The sequence below is a fragment of the Saccoglossus kowalevskii genome, chromosome 18, assembly GCF_978046115.1.
Source record: "Saccoglossus kowalevskii chromosome 18, keSacKowa6.1, whole genome shotgun sequence".
Lineage (NCBI taxonomy): Eukaryota > Metazoa > Hemichordata > Enteropneusta > Harrimaniidae > Saccoglossus > Saccoglossus kowalevskii.
In genome coordinates, this window is record NC_140658.1 from 26,634,397 (window position 1) to 26,656,456 (window position 22,060).

General features: G+C 34.6%; 1 protein-coding gene and 1 long non-coding RNA gene across 3 annotated transcripts in view; one reads left to right on the forward strand and one right to left on the reverse strand.

The window, feature by feature from the left end:
* Positions 1–22,060, reverse strand: part of LOC100375546 (heparan sulfate glucosamine 3-O-sulfotransferase 1-like) — a 109,397-nt gene that overhangs the window by 67,272 nt on the left and 20,065 nt on the right. The window contains exons 1-5 of one of the 2 annotated variants that reach the window (XM_085493409.1): positions 10,024–10,886; positions 9,847–9,909; positions 9,581–9,628; positions 9,162–9,329; positions 8,876–8,953 (exon numbers count right to left, since the gene is read on the reverse strand). The exons of the other annotated variant lie outside the window; for it this stretch is intronic. The gene's annotated coding sequence lies outside the window, so the exon portion shown is untranslated. Of the gene's footprint in view, positions 1–8,875; positions 8,954–9,161; positions 9,330–9,580; positions 9,629–9,846; positions 9,910–10,023; positions 10,887–22,060 lie in introns of those variants that run through there. 2 annotated transcript variants of the gene reach the window in all.
* On the forward strand, positions 3,074–7,717 carry LOC144356040 (uncharacterized). Its single transcript, XR_014927106.1, has 3 exons — positions 3,074–3,361; positions 6,058–6,221; positions 6,850–7,717. It is a non-coding gene; the product is annotated as an uncharacterized LOC144356040 (long non-coding RNA).

Genomic DNA, 22,060 nt, shown 5'->3' on the forward strand with positions numbered 1-22,060 from the left:
TTTGTTTTGGCACGCGACAGACAAGTTTTGTGAAAACAGGAAATCAATGAAGACAAGAGAGATTCGCTAAATTAACATTTCGCTATTACGTCATTTTACCATAATTTGCTAAAATAGTATGTCGCTTTTTTCAACATGTTTTACAATAGTCCATCATGAATTGTTACCCCATTGTAATTGTAGTTTGTTGAGAAGCGTTACTGTGACTTTAGGTTTAAAACAGATTAAAACTATAATGATTTCAGAAATCACTGTGAAAGTTTGTACTTATTTGTATGTCCTATGATATGAAGATCAATTTCTTTTCATTCAGCAGAGGCGGCTCAGAGTTGAATATCTTTCACACTACGCTGATTTAGTTACATCTATATTATACAGCACATTAAATAGACCTCAATTCAAATTGTTGGTTTTCAAGACAATATATCAGACATGTTAATACAAGTTTACTTTGTAGTTTTTAGGTCAATGTATACTGAATTTTTTTTAATGGATGGGCAATTTGTCTGAAGGGTGAGGGCAATGAGTAAAATTAAATGGGACAGTTTTTCAGTAAAGTGGTTGAAGACCTGACCATGTGCGTGCAGGTAACTATTATCTACATGGAAACACTACAATCTACATGGAAACACAAACATTCATCATGCTTCTCTACCTACATGACACCCCCTCCAAATCTACAATGTACTGACCCTAGTTTTTTTTTCTCTTCAAATAAGAAATTTTAAAAAAACATCATCAATGTTACCGAATCCCATTTATTCTTAATGTTGAGTTATTGGTTGTAAAACCTTTTTTTCTTCTTCACATATCTCCTTCTAGACGTTATCCCTAAATGTCAAAATCCGGGTGGTTTAGCACATTTGTGGGCTGTTGCCATTGACAACCGTCTCTGCCATTCAGTAGACACAAAGAAAAAAGTCTCTCAAGTCTCTTCAAAATGCCCAATGAACTGAAAACTGAACAATGTATAAAGTGCTCTCTCAAAGAACAGGAAAGGAGCTTTTCTTTTTAATAATGTCACAGTCACTAATTCCCACAAAGCTGAGAATTTGTGATGTTTAAATCTGATAAAATAATCAGGTCTTTTATTCCCTAGCATGTATGTTAGCGCAAAGGTATAATGTTGTTAATTTTTAGAAGGAAAGATAAAACAAACCATCTTGCACCTGAAAACAAAATATTTGTCCAGTAACTGACTATATTTTAAAGCAGTGTCAATGGGGTCTTTAAAAGATCTTAGTACCAAGTATGAGCCAGATATGGGTCCTATGAGAACAAGATTTATAGTAACATTTATCGTAAAGCAATAAACACACATACACAGAAACAACTTTGAGTGTTGCACAGATCAGAGAGTACAAGACAGGTTCATATTGGGAAATTACGATCAACTGTGTTCCCCCAACCACCATCAACACTGCCCTCCATTTTGCACATATCAAAACCTGCGTGTGAACTTGACACCATATTGTAATACTAATAGAAAGCAGTGGGTTGTGGGAAAATCAATGTGTTTATCAACACACAATTTGGTATATATGCTGTAACATTAAAGGTTCAGATGATGATGCCAAATTAGAAACATGAACAGTCAAATGTTATACTCAAAGTCAACTTATGGTTTGTGAAGGAACACTCTTCTAGACAATAATCATTCACAGAATATTTCTGTTTAGTTATTGTACATATACGTATATAGGTTTTAAAACGGAAGACAAGTTTTGGAGGGAATCAAATTTGTTGTAACCTTCCAAGGACATGGTAAAAACATCAATACATCATTACTTAATAGATCAGTGACAGTGACCAACCAAATAGCTGTCAGTTTATACAAATAGATATCAGTAATAACTTAAGGTTTGGACAGCACAACAAACCCAGCCAACTTTGGCCTACATGGCACCAAAAAAACGAAAGCAAAAACACCAAGGGGTCTGAATTCCACACACATGAGTACTTGAGGGAGAGAAAGCTTTATTACCTGTCTAATCACAGTGTGTGTGTGCATGTGTTGATTCCAAAGTCAATAACAAACAGACTTTTCCAAGAAAGAAAACTACTCAATGAATTCGGACCATATTATAGGATTAGACAAAATGCATTCAACATTTAATTATTTCCAGACAAAGCTATGAGGTATACTTTTCAGGGGCTTTTTAGAAGGTATCAACTCAAGGTCAAAGTGCAAAAAATGCGAACTTCATGTAACTTTTGTTGTATTGCCAAACATCTTTGGGGGATACTGTAGAATACTTTATTTTCGCTTGGAATTCATTTTCTCTATTTTCACTGAAGGCATGATTCAGTGAAAATACAATCCAGCAAATATACCTTTTTTCCTTTATTTTACATTAAACTTGTCAAAAATCAGTGGAAATTAATTCCATACAAAACATCCAACAAGTTTTTTTCAGCGGAAATTAATTCCAGCTAAAATAAAGTATTTTACAGTGTGTCATGTACAAATGCCTAATATATGTTACATATGTTAATGTATGTGAAAGGGGGCACCAAACTGCATTCATGAAAACCATGTTTCGTATATTAAGCGTTTTTCTGAATCTGGATGATAGTTTAGCAATCACAAAACGATACTTTTTTACAGGGTAATTGTCACACACTGATCTACATTGTTGTATATGATGCTATTTATATTCCTGCAAACCACATGCAAGAAATATATTTGTTTTTGGTACTCATTTGTTGTTTTCAATAACAAAAGTAATATATATATATCTCTACATTCAATACAAGTTACTTTGAAAATGAGTCCAACCTCATTTTTGTCTAATACAGTTCAAGGTCAATACAGCTTTAAATAATAGAAATATAGAACAGGTCAGCTCTGAAAGTTGAGTCACCAAATACAATTGAATTAGTTTTTTGTTTGTCTAAAAAATTACACACCCTAGATTCAAACTCAATTCCGCCCCCAATCACTGAGGACCATTTGAACTGTGACCGACATTAGTAGTGTTCACACTACACGAAGTACAGGCTAAGATTTAAAGATAGACAGTATCCGTATAAACAATGGACTTGTTTACATACTTAGTCATTTGGTGAGCCAGCACCTCACTGAAAAGGTCAACTTAAAATGAAAATGGTTCGTCTTTGTTAAAATGCCTAAACGTGCTCAAGCAAGAATCAACATTCATGAAAACATTGTTGTTGAACAAAACCGCGAACGCGTGCTCTATTGGACGCAATATTGGAAAAGAACGCGAACCGCAGGGGGTTGTGGGTAATTTTATCAACGGCGCCATATTGAAATCTCGGTACGTGTTTTGTCACTCTGGAAAATCGTACGCCATCCACCACTGTTCGAAGAAATCAACTACAAGGAATGCGATTTTAGGTAGGTGGTATGTTTCTGCATCCCTTGATACCAATTTCATTCCATACAATGACAGTATTTTGGCTCTTTTGCGAGCCATTGTCGGGGCACATTGTTCTAGGCCCTTGCCCTCGGTCTGTCTATTTAGTTTATCGCAGTGAAGTGCTAGTATTTTAGTTTTGGCTCACAGTATAGGGACGAGAGTCCTTGTGGCTGTAATATATGTTCGAATTCGAAATATTACTTGTGCACTGACTACATTGTTTTAAGTGACACTGAGCTCATTGCGAACTCTTTGTTCCAAGATGTCCGCATGATGGGTTCAAGCTTTAGACACTGGGGGTTGTTACCGGTAGTCGGGATTTTCTATTCCTTCTACCACGTAAACTACTTTTGTGATGATTATTATGAAATTAATCGCCATGCATTTCGCAACATTGATTTAAAAATGTTCTTGTTTCGCCACATTTTGTGAACGGACTTGTATTATATTATCGAACAGTCGTCTACCAGGGAGAAACAACAATGAAAGTAATGAAATAATAAAAATAAAAATATTCCCTTTTATCGCCTAGATGTAACTTTTTTTTCTATATTTTCACCGTTACGTTAGCAATTTTGTTTCGACTCTGAGCTTTATTTTGTGTTGGAACCTTACTCTGTGTTTCGCCATGATTAAATAAGGGACTGACCTTTAAAACTCGGGGGGGGGGGTGTAGAACTACTGTTAAAAAAATTGTCCAAACGTAAGGCACATTTTTTTCATGATGACATTCTTTTTGGTCCACTGAAGTATGTTTTTTAGTCCCCGTTCGGACGCAGTCCGAAAACGGGGACTTATGTTTTGCCCTGTGTGCGTCCGTGCGTCCGTGATCACCTGTATCTCGAACATGCATGGACCGATTAAGTTCAAACTTCACTCATACATCACACATTATATGGGACATATGCACATGCATTTTTTTCATGATCCGATTAACGATAGCCGAATAGCGGCCATTTTAAGGCCGAAAATGCATCAAAATCGCACATTTTCACCATTCCGGACCCGGATCTCAGTTATGCATGGACGGATTTTGTTCAAATTTGGTACATACATTAAACATAATAGGACCTTGATGCACGTCATTTTTTTTTTTGGATCGGGTTCGAAATGGCCGACTGGCGGCCATTTTGTTTTAAAGAATTCAGTTCTGGATCCGTATCTGAGACATGCTTGGATTGATCGAGTTCAAACTTCACACACACAAGGTACATCATGTCACAAATATGTATGTGCATTTGTTTCATGATCTCATTAACGATAGCCAAATGGCGGCCACTTTAAGGCCGAAAATGCATTGAAATCGCACATTTTCACCATTCCGGACCCGGATCTCAGTTATGCATGGACGGATTTCATTCAAATTTGGTACATACATTAAACATAATAGGACCTTGATGCATGTCATTTTTTTTTTCGGATCAAGTTCGAAATAGCCGACTGGCGGCCATTTTGTTTTAAAGAATTCAGTTCTGGATCCGTATCTGAGACATGTCTGGATTGATCAAGTTCAAACTTCACACACACAAGGTACATCATGTCACAAATATGTATGTGCATTTGTTTCATGATCTCATTAACGATAGCCAAATGGGGACCGCTTTAAGGCCGAAAATGCATTGAAATCGCACATTTTCACCATTCCGGACCCAGATCTCAGTTATGCATGGACGGATTTCATTCAAATTTGGTACATACATTAAACATAATAGGACCTTGATGCACGTCATTTTTTTTTTCGGATCAAGTTCGAAATAGCCGACTGGCGGCCATTTTGTTTTAAAGAATTCAGTTCTGGATCCGTATCCGAGACATGTCTGGATTGATCAAGTTCAAACTTCACACACACAAGGTACATCATGTCACAAATATGTATGTGCATTTGTTTCATGATCTCATTAACGATAGCCAAATGGGGGCCGCTTTAAGGCCGAAAATGCATTGAAATCGCACATTTTCACCATTCCGGACCCTTATCTCAGTTATGCATGGATGGATTTTGTTTAAATTTGGTACATACATTAAACATAATAGGACCTTGATGCACGTCTTTTTTTTCCGGATCAAGTTCGAAATGGCCGACTGGCGGCCATTTTGTTAAAGAATTCAGTTCTGGATCCGTATCCAAGACATGTCTGGATTGATCAAGTTCAAACTTCACACACACATGGTACATCATGTCACAAATAGATATGTGCATTTGTTTCATGATCTGCTTAACAATAGCGGAATGATGGCCATTTTAAGGCCGAAAATGCATCAAAATCACGTATTTTCACAATTCCAGAACCGGATCTCAGTCATGCATGGATGGATTTTGTTCAGATTTAGCACAATGTGTTGTACATATGCAGGTGCATTTCGCTCATGATCTGCTTTGAATGTATATGTCACTCAAATATGAACGGAACGGGGACGTGTCATTGACAATGACTTGTTATAAATATTTTTTTTTTCTGTAATTTTTTTGTACACATTTTTTTAACATTGTCTAATGGAGATTTTGTTTTAAATTCCACCATCCCTAGACTTTATAATGATGCCTTTTATCTAGCTATTTATTTCCCACATGACATCAACGTTGTGTTGTCCATGCTAAACAATTGCTAACACAATGGCTGGAATGTCTTATAACCAAACATTTTTGACTTGAGTATTCATAATTTTGTTTCAGATATCATTTGCTGTCATGGGTAATGGTAGATACCGCATTGAAGTTGATGAAATTAGCTTCAAGCTATGGCAGTCTGCCAAAGCACAGTGTAAATATGTTACAAACAAATATTTTCTTCAACATGTTTTGGCATTGCATGGTGTACATTGCATGAGTATAAAGAGGTGAGTAATTGTTAGACTGTGTAAAGTTGCTAAAGGCGCTCATTATTTTAGAAGTTTTTTTGTTTTTTTTTAAACACAAGTCACAGAGATTGTGCTTTCATATTCTAACATTACACTATTTTAGTGCAAAAATGTGTGAAAGCATCTCTGCTGTTGAATTTTGAACTTGAATTCAAATTAAGTTTTAAGTGTATTGCAGATGTTCTCATTCTGTGAAAGTATCTTTCATACACACAATTTTTGCAAACATTTTTTTAGTTACTCAGTGTTCTCCACAATCCAAAATAGCTGGTGGGCGGCCTAATTAGCATAAATTTGCATATTAATTTGCAAGTCATTTACATACATCTTTCTAGCATTTATGTCATAAAATGCAATACACACTAAGTTATTTACTATTCTCTTTTTAATTTAATTGAAACATGTTACAATTTTTTGAAATACAAACAGATTGGTCACTATTGCATTTTTTTTTTGACTAATTGCACAAATAGTTTGATGCCTTCTATAAGAAGGTGGCTTTCGCTCACTTATTTTTTCCCCTCTATTTTGACCCAAGAATGGAGGTTCAATTAAGCATCAAAAACCCATTTTGATTACTTTCCTTTTTCGTTTTCTTTTTGTCCAGATTTGATAGCAAAGTGTTTAGCTCGATGGTACCAGTGTCGTACACGAGGAAGCAGACTAAGTCTAACAGCACAAAGACTCAAACGTAAACATGGCCCTTATTCACGAAGACTAAGTGGACCCGAATTACCCGGATGGTATCTTCATCAACAGAAGAAATCACGAATGACGCGTTATCTACCAGAGAGGAAGAGCTTGTAAACCTTCATATCATTTCCTTCATAATTGACGATTTGTCTGTCATGAACTGTAACCATGTGCACTTGCTCAATTTTATTTACAGTTTTTTCCCCTCCAAGTCGGCTTTTGTAGTACGAGTATCCGTCCAGAACAGTTTTTTTTCTCTGAATACAGCAAGCCAAATTAAAACTGTTTTTTTTTTTTTCGGGTCAACAATGTATATTTTCTTACTGCTACATCTTTTATTGTCTTTAATTATGATGTAAATATATTAAGATTTTGAATTTGTGTGTAAAGCTTGAATTTTTTTTTGTGCCAGTCGTTAAAAACAACTGGTTGCAGGATTGCAAATTTTTATGATTTTTCCTATGTCACGCAGGATTTTTGAAATGTGACAAACTTCATTTACTGCCTGGGTTTATTTTGCATTTATTTAAAAATATAGTAACTATGATTACTTCATTACTTTGGCCAGCTCAATTCATGGTCTGTGATATCGCCAGAGCTGTTTTTTTTTTTTTTACCAAGACACATGAATACTCATGGGCCACAACATTTTTTTCTATATAAAATCTCTTTAAACCACATAATGTTTGGCAAATGAGTGTTAATGTCCTTATGGATATACAGTTTTTTTGATCAATTTTTTCTGTACCCTCTGTAATAAATCTGTATATTTTTAATAAAAATTGTTGCAGCTTGTTACAAAAGTGTAAATGTGCTGTGTGTAAAAAATTGCTTTCACCAAGAAATGTTGGCCTGGGAGAACACTACAAGCCATAATAAAATTTGCCGTATTAGTAACTCCCACCAAATGTAGGAATTACAGTAAAATCTGTATTGAAAGTCGCATTCAAAAAAATTCACTGCGGCTTCCAATACAGACAGATTTTACAATAAAAAACAAAAAATCAGCTCTATTGCAGATGGATATTGAACCAGTGCTTTATTGAAAAATATTTACCTTGTCATGAGTTATTAAAAACGCACACGGGAGCACTATGTGTATAAAAGATTCACTTCTAATACTAGTATTCCTTGTAACCCATATAACGCCCATCTTGTGATGGGTAAAGGGCCCGTATTTGTAAAACTACACAAGATGGAATAACTCTTCTATTTCCTTTCCCCAAATAAACATGTTGCCAAAGAATGAAATTACGATATGCAGTCTTCCTGTAGCTCGCGTTTTCATATCTTGCAGGACTGGCTCGCCACTCGGCCGTATTTAAAATTGCCATGTCCAAACTGTTCTGGTTGAGACAATGGAGTGCAAATAACTCCTCCCTAGTAAGACATTCGATTTGTTTGCAGCAAACGTTCTCAATTGGATTTTCCATTTCTGAGGTGACAATGCTGACATCTTTATTGACAATCCTCTGAGAGTTTCTGGGTCCATGTTAAGAAGAACATTCTGTAATAGATGGGATTGGTTTAAAGACTTAAAATTGAGGAATTTAATAACACCACACTGGGATAGGCCAGGAAAAAAACTTCTCCGTTTCATGGAAACTTTAAAATGAGGCGGCAAGCCGATTTTTTTTTAAGAATACTTAGCTAAATGGGGGAAATTTGAGACAAGTGCTAGTACAAGCGAAAAAAAAATGTTCAAGGCGCATAGTTCAAAATAATGCGCGCAGAAACGAGAAACAGATATTTTTTTTCAGCTTTAATGATAGTTTCTATGTTGTCATACACGAAAGAATAAACAAGTCCAGAACTGTTGAGACTTGGCTATGTCAACCATTGTGAAGTTTGGAATTTGAAAGTAAAAACATGCACCAAAAATTAAAAAAAAATTTAAAGCACAATTGTGGATACCTCGAAACAAGAAAAAAAAATTGTACCTGTATTTTTTCCTTATCTCCAATGATTGGACTCTGAGTCTCCATTCTCACGATTGCAGTTTCTCTGTCTTCATTTCCCTATGGAAAACAAATATATCATGTTGAACTAACTATATATGCTTGGTAAGTAAATGCTATTGAGTCGCTAATATATAAATTGCAGTTTAAATTTTATTGGGCACTTAAAATAGAAGAATGAAATACATACAACCAGTGAAATACATGTCAACTGAAAATCAGCACAATAAATATATATAATTTTATTTCAAATGTCAAAAACACTTACTGTTTCCACATCTGTTGCTTCAAAACCTTCAACTGTATCACAGGGTTATGATAATGTTACCTTGCTGCGATTCTTACACATTGTCTGCTTGCATAAACACGAGTCATTGCATGCCTGCTTGTTGTTTTTGCATGGGCATTTTCGCATGCACTTTGATTTGCATTTACACTGAAAAATAAAATGTTGGTTATTATTGTTAATATTTTTTTCAGTGTGCAGTAAAAAAATTATTCAATCAACACAATCTCACACTAATATCCATTTTCCTATACAAAGAAAGGAAATTTTAACGAATTTTTAACATAGAAACTTTCATTTTTTAATACAAGAAAATTTTAAAATTTGCATTCCAATCATCTCATCCAAGATTGTGTCTAATGATCAACATCTAAAAATACAATTGTTATTTAGTTACTTACACTAATTTCTTGGCTGGAAAGATCTGGTCTAAGGATTTCCACTGTTTTCTGTAAAGTACACAAAAATATATAAATTATTACGAGACTATAAACTGACATGATTTAAAATAAAGAATAGTTACCGTATTTATTTATGTACGACACTAAAACTGCCTTCATATTGAAATGCCCATAAGTAATGTATGACAATTTAGGTGAGTATTTATGAACTGGGATATAAAATGGAACAGTTTTAAAATAATATGCAACTAAGATTGTTATTCTACCTCTATATTTAACTCCCTTCCACTATCCATGTTTCCAAACAGTTGCTCCGCAGCCGCAATTTCCTGAAGGAAAATTTTAGAAATATTAAATATTGCTGAAAATTGCAGTTATATACTGTACTCTTTCAATCACAACATGATGATAAAATAAGTTGTAAATCATCAAAAACCACTCACATCAAAACTAAAAACTGAAGTTCTGCTTTCGTTAAAACTTTGCTCTTCCATGATAATGATTGCTACCTGAAATACATAATGGTAAAATTATAAACAATATTGATATACATGTTCATACACTCCATACTCCACACTCTGTGTGGTTTCCTTTCATTTTACACCAAAAAACGAGGATTGTATATTTTCGTTGAATCAGAGGTTTACTATTATAAACTCAGGGAGTGAGAACCTCAGTACAAATTAGTGTTTTCCTTTACCCAGTTTTGCGCTATGTTTATTTACTCATAAAAGTTCCTGTGATTTTATTAAATATTCTTGTCGATTTTTTTTACCCCCCTAGTCTTTTAATGGTCAACCCCTTAATCCACTATTTTCACTTTTTATTAAAACGAAAAGATATTATTGTCTGACCGACCGATATTTCTACTGGATAAAGAAAATTAATCATTTTCCGAACAATACTAACTTGTACAACATGTATAAATTAATTAAAACGAAAGTCTATCGGTATGATAGGTTTTAGTGGCAAGTCCGCCATTTTGTTCTGCGAGACAGGTTTACCTTGCCGTTTATTCGGTGTTATTTGCTTACTAGGTTCTATTGCCTGTCGCGTTTCCCGACTTGTTCGCACAAACTCAATTTACAAAGCTGTAATCACGATTAGGAATTCATTTGTGGGGCAATTATATAAAATCGGAAAACAATAACATTTAGGCACACTAAATGGACACACAGAAGTGACACTTATCGTCATGCAGTGCGTGAACCGTTTACTTATAAACTACATGCAGTGAACGCATACTGTAAGTAACCCCGGTGATACGACACTCGCCTGTCCTCGGCTCAATTTTAGAAACAAAACAAATGCCGGCCGCCAAGTAAAGCAGATTGTACAGTATATAACAAAACAGATTCGAATTAAAGATTTCTTCTTCTTTTTTTTAAAAAAAAACACGAATAAATCTCATCGGTTAGTAAGCCTTCGGTTCGATATTTCCCCAGAAATCACAACGAACTTGTTCTAACCGATAGTGTAATACTCCTCACTATATCCCAATGCAATGGAACCCCTTGCTAATATCATAGTAACTCTATTTTTGCATGGTTAATGCCAGTATAAGATTCGCCAAAAATGTTTCGTTAAGCAAAAAAATATTACTCACCGTGTTGAAACAGGGACTTGTCGACGCGCTCACAAAACGGGAAATGAAGTATCTTCATGTTTACAGTGTACGGGAGACGCGTATAACAGGATGTTGCTCAGCCGGAGATTAAGTCAAAAATGATTACGTAACCATTAAAACAGCATTATACAGATACTGTCTATCTTTAAGCTAATCTCATATGTTTGCATATCGGATAGAACCAATTGCATTCATGCAGGGAAGGAAACAGTGGTTAGCACGGGCTAAGGAACGCCCAAACTTGTTAAAAATATACAAAAATCTTCAGTCATTTTAAATACGATTACTACGAAGTAAAGTAACTAGGAAGGTATGCATGTGTGTTAGTTCTATAGTTATAAAACTATACCAAAGTAAATTCAAAAATTGCAGATTGCAGAATTACAGGAACACAGAGTCTCATTCTCAGTTCATTCTTTCTCGAAAACAATATTGCTTGATTTGCTTGCATTGATTGACATGCCGAAATGGCATACCTAAATGAATAGTTATGAATGTAAGAGTAAATCCATTGAATACAATGGCTTTTTATGCACTTAGCCCGAGTTAAGTGTCCAAGCACACTTCACTAGCCTGTGTGTAAAGGAATCGAACCTGGTCTTAAAAACTGGAAGATTTAATCTGTACTTGGCATTTCTTAGCACGGCTAAGGTATTTGATGTCATATTTCGTTCTAAGGAGCTGTGTGTGAACGCTACTATACATGGTTCTTGATAAGAGTACTAAGCTTCATAGAATTTTTGCCAGGGGTTTACATTTTGTTTAATATAACAATTAATTCTGTTTTAAATTTCATTTTTATAAATTACAGAGATTAACAGCATATATATGTTTTTCAAAATTTTTTTAATACATGTAATGATGAAAGTTTTCAGAGGGAGGGGGAAATTGAATTTTAAATTTTGCATGTTTTTCAAAAGTGGAATTTAGAAGAAACAAAAGATGATTGAATACCAGTAAATCATATAATCATATGTATGTAGTTATTGCAAATATCAAATAATACAAACTATATAATACAGGATACAACTTATTATGAGGATATTACTCAGTACACACACAGACATGACAGCGGGAGTAAATTGATCAACACAGCGCAGGACTGATGCTGCCTGTCTACGAACTTTCCAGTATCCTTGCTATATGCTTATTATAATAATGTCTTTTACCCCCAAGCGTTTATAAAGTGTTTTGTACCAGGAATATACTGGTATGATAAAGATACCACAGTTAATCCAATAAAATCAATCTACACATACAAATGTACTTATTGCTAGTCTACGCCAAATGCTTTTGATATAAACAAGTCTTAAACAAACAAATAAAGAGCATTTCAGATATTTGTAGCATTATCTAGTGAAAATGATGTCCCAAATTCTCATTTTGAAATTGAAGGTTCAAATTGAGGTGTAAAACGTGTTCAATCGGGAGAAAACAGACAGAAACTGTTCGAACAAATGCTGAATAATCACAGCAGTTTGGAGAATTATTTAGACAGTAAGTAAAACACTTTTTGGCCGATTTGGACTTGATGGCACCATTTCATCGTCAGGCAGACATTTTCACATCATTGTAATATCATATTTTACAAGACATGAAATGTCACAGTCCCCGTTATTTGATTATAAAGTAGTACAAGGAACATCTGCAAACAGGTGAATGAATATGTACTCTATGTGGGTACAACTCATCATAAAGTGATTTCCCATAATCTAGTTTTGTACTGACAACTAAAAACTTCCACTGACCCATGTTCAGAATCTCAGAGTACACAAGTGCAACAAAACTATTTGTCATACATGTATACTTGCTCAAGAAACTGCATTCATAAATCTGAGTGAACCTTGACCTGGGTTTATTTCAACATCACCACTGGGCATCAGATTCATTCTCATGTTGTCAAATACAATTTTTTATTAATACAGTAAGGTTTATTATTTAAAATGTATTCATTGTACATAGAACAACATCTGTTAATTTAAACAATTGTAAAAGCTATGTTTTCAGAGCAAGTACATGTAATAATTAAGGAAGCCAGTAAAGGTTGGTCTGCTCATAACCTTCAATGGAGAAGTAACAATAATTGTTTGAAGTCTTTTTAGTGCAGTGATATTATTGCATTTCATCATTATTAATGGGTATAAAATACTGTAAACCATTTAATTTTCACTTCTAGATATATTCAGGATTCTATGAAATTTCAATAAAGTCCCTGACACTCCATGTTGTAGGAACCCAGAAAAAATTGCCTTGCAAAATTGAAGCAGTTCACAGCACCACTGTAAAAAAAAAAAAGTTTAAAATGAGTATTGTTAAAGATATACACATGTGGGTTCATAAGACATACCGGTATGTACCAATCTGAGCGGTTCTAGAGATTAGTATCACAAGATTTTACTCTCCGTGATTCAATATCAGCCCTATGTATAACGCTGTGTTGATCAGGCGAACTAATTGACAATGGCCCTACAGGTATCGCTATGCAATCACAGTAGTTTTGTATTCTTCTTGCATTTCGACCATGGAAAAATATTTGTTTTTGAGAGTGGCCGAATTATTAGAAGAAAAACAGAAACTATTTTTTTTTAGTATAAATTCTAGTAACTGAAATGCAGGATTGGTAAAGAACAAGACAATAAGCAAGATTGATAAACCTTCAGCGAGCACTCCTGAAATTTTAGATCATTGGTACCATGTTTTTGGATACATTCAATAAAATTGGGTTATTTATTTGATGTAACGAAACATGCATTCACAGCAGACGGAAATTCGTTTGAGATGTTACTGGATTTTTGTATTCAGTTTTCCATTTCAACCACCATCATCACTTAGTAAGCTGAGATCATGCATAAATGCACAGTGTAGTGCCACCAGAAAACCAATTGCTTGAGAATATTTTGCACCATTACACCATTTCAAATATTATATTAATTCACAGACAACAAAATAAAGATTTTCAATAACATATAAGTTTTCCCACAGTTTATGATTGTATGGCAATTACATGGCTTCACCAGTTTTACTCTGGAAGAAGTTGGAAACAGATAACAGGAAGGGGCTACATGGCTACATCTTTTTTTTTTGAATTTGAATCAAGCATGATTTTTAAATTTTTTTTTTTTACAAATGTCTATTTCAGGGCAACAGAAACAAATACAATAAATGTGTAGGTAGGCATTTTAACAATTGCACTATTAATATTGGATGAAAACGTCATTACCGATATAAATCATAATTCTGTTCAAATTAAAAATAAGATCACATTTAATTTAGTCAGTTTTCATAATTAAATACATAATAACATGTACTTATAAATTTGAATAAGGTTCAACGGCTTTTTCATTTAGTGCCAGTTTATACACCATAAAACTTCTGGTTTAGGTGTCACACTCAAAGAGTGAAAGGCCTTTGGTTTGGCATCGCGAAATGTTGGAACTGAATCCCCCCAAAAATTCAGTAAAGTTTACGAAAAGTAAAGTATTTTCTAAAAGAAGTTTCGAATAAATACAAACATGAATACATTGCTTAGTTGTTAGTACCGGTAGCAAATGATCACGGTAGCACAATCTGGTCATTCTGTGTTTCGCAAGTGAATAACTTACTTGTTTTCGAAGTATTGCAATTGTTTATTATTATTCAGTAATGATTATAATACGCACAAAAAAATAATTCGTTGAATTTTTATGAATTGGAAGTAATATTCAACTTAGTTTCATCGTAAACGAATGATTTCGGTCGAATGTAAATGCGATGCGATGCGATATCCGCCATGTTATTTCAGTACACGTGGTCATTTAAATATGTTAATGACGGCTCAGTGACCTCGTGGTGAACGCAACAGGGGATTCACCGATGTTTAGCAAGATCTTTATGCTTTGATTTTGACGGGGAAAACGGCATGATTTTTTTTAAATCGAAAAATTAGTTGTTTTCAAAAAAAATAAACTGAGCATTCAAAGAATAATTTAACATTGTTCACAGAAATAACAGCCCATTGTCGAAACGAAGCTTACCCATTCACGCTATTCACAATAAACATGATACTCTTGAATAGGTGTCAATGACTACGGTAAAATATAAATTAGACTCTTTTAGGCATCAGGAGTGAATGAAATATCCAAAACATTAACGGTCCGTTCACAGACTGTGGTCCGTTGCAGACTGCTCGACCGACCGTCCATACACGTGTTGTCACTGTACATCCGCCATGTTGAATCGCACAAGATCGCCAAAATCTTCATTGCAACTAACAATTCAATGCTCACAACATAAAAAATACGAATATAATCATAGGCAACCTGCTATTATATAATGAATAAATTGATCGACACAGGGAAATCCCCCCCCCCCCCCGAGTTGTGAATATTTCGTAAATCGCTACACAAGCAAAAGACCGGAAAACGATTTACCGGTACTTGAAAACTATGTCCTCGTGAATTAATCGTTCGTGTACAATAATTTGACAGGGTATACAATTCACAAACTAGTTTCGTAGATTAGAGACAATTGTTTGCTTTTTTTGGTTTTTCACAAGAATATAAAGCTGGCAATCATCATAATATTCACGTCCGTACGTCACGAAATGTACACCAATCGTACCCCAATAAACTGGAAAACTTACCTTTGCAAACACGTCTCTTATGCCGCCTTCTTGAAGTTCTTGAAATCAAATAAAGTTACTAGTTCTTCTAGTAACGAGTGAATGAGACCACTGAGCCAAACAGAATACATGTATAAACAGTACTATAATAAATTGCACGCAATGGAGAAATCACGTGCCGTAATAACAGCAGCCTTACTCACAGATCTAATCTACTGTAAAATATTTTATTTCAGCTGGAATTATCATTCGCTGAAAAGACTTTTTCTGGGTGTTTTGTATTGAATTTATTTTCATTGATTTTTGACAAGTTGACTGTAAAATATAAGAAAAGGGTATATTCGCTGGATTTTATTTTAACTGAAACATTCCTTCAGCGAAAATAGCAAAAAAATGTTGCAAGCAAAAATAAAGTATTTTACAGTAATTAATTTATTCTGAGCATGCGCAGACGTTTTGTCAATGTTGCCGGGAGAGGCAATTTTTAATAAAATCGTGAAAAAGACCCACTTGGGATTTTCAGATCTGGAAAAAAAATTACGTGCATACTCGGAGGGGACATGTTCATCAACCTGCCAAGTTTCACTGATATCTGCTGTAGAATTTCTTAGAAAATGTTGGAGACGGAATTATGGACATAACCTGAATTAGTATTCCCCTTTTCAGGCTGCGCCTGAACGGGGACTAAATATATGATCTGGTTATTTTGATGTGTTTCAATGAATTTTCTGAATTACATGCAATGTAAATAACGAAGAATAGTTATTGAATATGTCACTAGAACAGCAGATCACCACGTTGAGTATTAAACCCTATGTAATAGTGAATCACACACAGAAATTGACAGCCAAACGGTTCCGCCAAGTCTAGAATAAAGGAAACACCAAGTGTTTTGCAGAGTTGCAAGCAATTTTGCTGACTGACTGTCTGAAGAATTCCCAGAAATGCTGTAACATTTTCACTAAACCTAGAATATTCAAATTCCATGAATTCATAATCTGAAGTAATTAGCAAATTATCTCATTGTTGATAATCTCCTGAATAAATGATGGTAAGTGACAGAAAACATGCTTGTTAATTTCAAGTGTATTCAAGCATAGGTATATGCATATGCGTTATTATTCATTGCATGGCACTCATTTTCACCTTACTGTAAAATACTTTATTTTTGCTTGGAAGTAATTTTCGCTATTTTCGCTGAAGGGATGATTCAGTAAAAACAAGCCATGCATGGCACAGTCCCGTTAGTTATCAAATTTAAGATATATATTTTTGTTTATAGTAATATAACGATGTCAGGAATACGATTTTTTAACATTACAATGATTGACATTTGTATCTGATCATCAAAAAAGTACTGGTCCATATTGAGAGATATTGCTCTGGAACAGCATTCAAAATCAGCCATTTTGAATACATGTATATATATATACAACATGATATATAACGAATATATAAAATTTGAATATAATCAGTCAAAGCATTTAAGAGATATGGCTCTCGAAGCACAATCATTAAAACAAAATGGCCGCCAGTCAGCTATTTTGAATCCAATCTGAAAAACAAAATGACGTGCATCAGGAACCTGTAATGTCTAATGTATGTTATACGTTTGAACAAAATCCATCCATAAATGCAAGAAATGCTTGATATTTGAGGATTTTTTTAGCACAAAAATAGCCACCATTTGGCCACTTTGAAAAGGATCGTCAAACCAATATATTCGTATATCTATGACATGATGTATAATGAATATTAAAAATTTGAACATAATCAGTGGAAGCAAGTCAGATATATGGGGTCTGGAAACCCATTCATTAAAACAAAATGGCCACCTGTCGGCCATTTTGAATCTAATCTGAAAAACAAAATTATTTGCATCAAGGTCCCATCATGTCTAATGTATACACCAATTTTGAACAAAATCCATTTGTGAACAGCTGAAAAATGCTTGATTTTGATGATTTTTAGGACAAAAATGGCCGCCATTCGGCCATCTTGAATCAGATCGTGAAACAAATTGACATGCATATGTATAATGTCATGTATGATGTATGTGTGAAGTTTGATTGTGATTGGTCCAGGCCTTTCTAAGATACAGGTCCAAATGCACACACACGCCCGCACGCACGGAGGTCAAAACATAAGTCCCTGTTTTCGGATTGCGTCCAAACGGGGACTAATAAAATCTAGTGAATACAACTTTTTCCCTATATTTCACAATCAATCAGTGAAAATAAATTCCATAAAAAACACCCAAAATGCCTTTTCAGCGAAAATTAATTCCAGCTAAAATAAAGTATTATACATTATATTATACAAAATGTACCAGTATATTGATGGTGTTAATCCATTGATTTGATTGGCCCAAACACAAAATTTGCATATGCAATCCATGGTATATTGGCTGATAATGCACGGCTAGACCAAGTGGCCCTGGAACATGAATTGACTACAGGTTTAATACGGAAATACATAAAACCGGTATTATTTGATTTTTAGAGAAATATAGTGGTTGAATTTTGGAAGAATATTTAAAAAAAATACTGAATTAAAAACATCTGAAAAGTTATACAACCATAATATTGCTTTTTGTTAATGGTGGGATCCAAGTTGTGAGCATCAGTCGTTGGATGATTGTCGTTCGCCACACAAACCTAATAGCACTATAAACCACCGTCCCTCAACACCGTGAGGTGCCTAAACGAACGCCAGAGCGCTGTGTTCTCAGTGTTGTGACTATGAGTTGGATTGCGAGCCTCCAACAAAGAAAACATGATCTTCAAGTACTAGATAAGATTGAGGGATTGAAGGACAAAAAAATGCAAAAAACTACGAGTCACAGGCAAAAATGTATGCCACCAATAACAACCGGTGTCCCGTAGCGGCGTTCGAGTTCTAGCTGACAAAATTGCACCCGGGTAATTGCTATCTGTTTCAAAGAACACAGGGCAATGCAGGATTCGATGACAATATATGGTATTGTAATTCTCCACTATGGGTAAATAAATTACAGGAGATGATGAAGATAATTTCAAAAGCTGCAGATTTGTGCCGAGTGTACACCAACCACTGCATTAGAGCGACGGCGTGCAAAGTCTTTCTTTCGACCGGAGTTGAGACAAGGCATATCGTGTGCGTGTAACAAAAACGATGCGAGAATCCAATTTTACAACATCAAACTCACCCCAGAACAACAACAAAACTTGTCAGTCATACTGTCACAAAACTTTGGTTATACCAAAGGTATCCAAGGTTGCCGTACATGATACACCGCGTCCGGCCGCGTCTCAAATTTCGGTCGAACCAAGTACCGCTGAACATCCAATATCCACAGTTACAAGTAGTATGATGAGTCACAAAGCCAGTTTATTTCACAACTGTACTTTCAATGGGCAAATTTCAATCAAAATTGTACAAAAACCGGAATGAAAACGTGGAAAATCCGTTGTACACGACCATGTATTTCAAATCGCGTTGACAGTCAGTAAAAGGTCAGAAAGGTCATCTTTTGTTATGCTAATTTGTGTGTTTACGCTGCTCTTTTCACCGTGGATAAGTTACTTTTTCATGCGGAATAAAAATAGTTTGTATTCAATTTGAACTGTGTTGCGCATGTCATTTTTGTATGCATTCAGCACACAACTACATACTATTCTTATGAATATTCATGTTCAAGGGTCATTATCATGATCTTTTAGTAGATGAAAGTAAACTAGTGAATTGTGCAATATCTCGTGGTATACCTGCCTTCGGTGGGGGTTATTGCTTAAGTAATGAAGTTTTTTTTTATGAACACGCGCCACTTTAGTTTGTTTCACATTAAACTATGACCAATAACTGAGATTATATGAACAGATTTTCTGAAATGAAATAACCATGATACAAAAATTATGCTTAATGTACATCTTTTCTATTTGTCTAACTTGATTCATAACCTGATGAAGTTTGCAACTTGGTGTTAATATATAAATATGGATCAGTTTATTTTCATTAGTTACGAAAATCAGTAACAAATCTGAATTCAGCGAATATTTATCTTACATAATAGGTGTGTAAATTCTCATGACAGCTGATGGGTTAATGTTTGACTGAAAGCCAGGACTGTGAACTGCTGTAGTGTTGACATTGCTGGCAGCGCTGTCAGGATAGAAATGATATACAATTGGAAGTAATGATTAAATAAGTGTATACAAATATTGGTTTGTGACTAGTAAGAACAACTCAAGACCCATATTAAATAAACATGGCTTACGTGGCTTAATGATTATTATTCCATACATGAGATGTTAATTAATTTTAAATATTTACTTTTTTTAATTTTTAAGCCTTTCGAGTCAATGTAAAAATACTTGGCAGGAGAATGCTCTAAGAATATAATTGCTGAAACCAGAAATTATATTTATATTTATTTATTCAAGTTTGGTTCAACAAAGTTCAACAAAATTTGGTAACAAGCAGTGTACCAGATGATTTAAGAGTAAGACATTAGTGTGCAATTTATTTTTGCCCATATTTAGGACTTCATGATAGAGTTACTATTTTGCTAATAAAGTGTACTACTATACACGTACAAAAATCCCAGCAAGTTAAATGCCTGGAGGAATACTGAATAGACCTTCCGATCTTTGTAAATAAAGCTAGGTGTCACTTTCACTGTAATTGATAATTAATGACAGTTTGTCTGCTTCGTTAGTCAAGAACATTTAACAAACTGACAATTTTACCGAAGTACTGCAGACATGAACCGGCAAGTAGCACTCTTCCTCGCCTGTGCATGCCAAATCGAGTGCAAATGTAATTTCGATAATTTTATTTCACAGTACAATTCTAGCTTCAGGGAATATTAAGTATTGATTTACAGCCAACAAACTTGTTGATAAAATAAGCTGCCAGCATTTAACACTCGCATTTTTCAAGTCCACAAGCTCCAAGGAAGTGTCGGCACTCTGTCGGTAAGTATGACTTGTGTAAACTTCGGTGCAATGAATTTTAAATAATCCCATTTATCACTCACTAAGCAAGACTGACATCAATTAAAAATTTTCAAAATAAAGTATGGTATCAAGATATATTTAGTCAAATATATAAATGTATACTACACGCGTTCTATAGACCATTTTCCGTTTACTGCAAGAATCACACGTTGTGCGTGAAATCGAATGTAGAAACAGGACAAACAAAAGTCATAGGGTCGTAGTGGCGTCAAACATCGTGTGGGATTCAACAAACGTGAAAATATTTTGGGGGCATTTCAATGCTTAATAATGTGCTGTACACATTTGATGACAGGCAATTTCGATTAAGTGAGGGTATTCGGAAGCAATATTCCTCTGTCGAAGATTGGCCGGTCGATGTGAGCTAGGAAGTAAAGAAATTCGAGTTCATCTTTCATGCATCTCGCGAGATCTTCTCGTTGAACGGAAAATCACCTATTAGAAGCACATCTCTAATAGACGTACATATAAACCTTTCATTATGTTCTGAATCAATAAAATATGTCTAATTTTATACTCACATGTCAGGATAATACTTTACTGTTTGTGACTTTCAACCTTTCATGGGCATAATTCTCTACACATGGGCAATTTATCACAATTATGGCATGATATCATTGCTGTAATTGTCATGGTCACATGACAAAAAACAGTTTGATGACAGCTGTTTACACAAGCTTGACTTCAAAGAAACCTAGTCCATTGTTGAGGTTCATTATATGCATTACTAATACAGCAAATATGGTACACAATGTAAATAATTTCTCTGTTAAAAATGAATCTCCCATTGTAATCATTGTACACTGGATTGATAAAATATGCAGATACAGACACATCTCCGTCTTTACGCCAAGATAAAGTAAACTCTGTGCTTCCAATACATGCACTTTAAAAACAGGTAGAGTAGGTAGCAATTCAATTTTTTCGGATTCATCATTCATCGGATTGCCTAACAAAACCCATGATGTTAACAGTAAATAAAGTCTTTCCAATTTTGCCAAAATTCTGGATAGTAAATCCAGTTTCAGTCTCATCAAAATCATTGTGATTTTGCATCATTTTTCATATTTTGCTAAATAGGTTTAGGGTAGGCAATAAATTTTAGTTTAGGTAGGGAAGTTATCGGAACCATGCATATTACCAATAGAGCATAATAAAGAATACACATGTACAGGTATTTTTGTTCTGTAACCATAATAATTCCCCAATGAACGAGAAGGCAGTAGAGGTCACAGTTACTAGGAATTTAGGTTAGA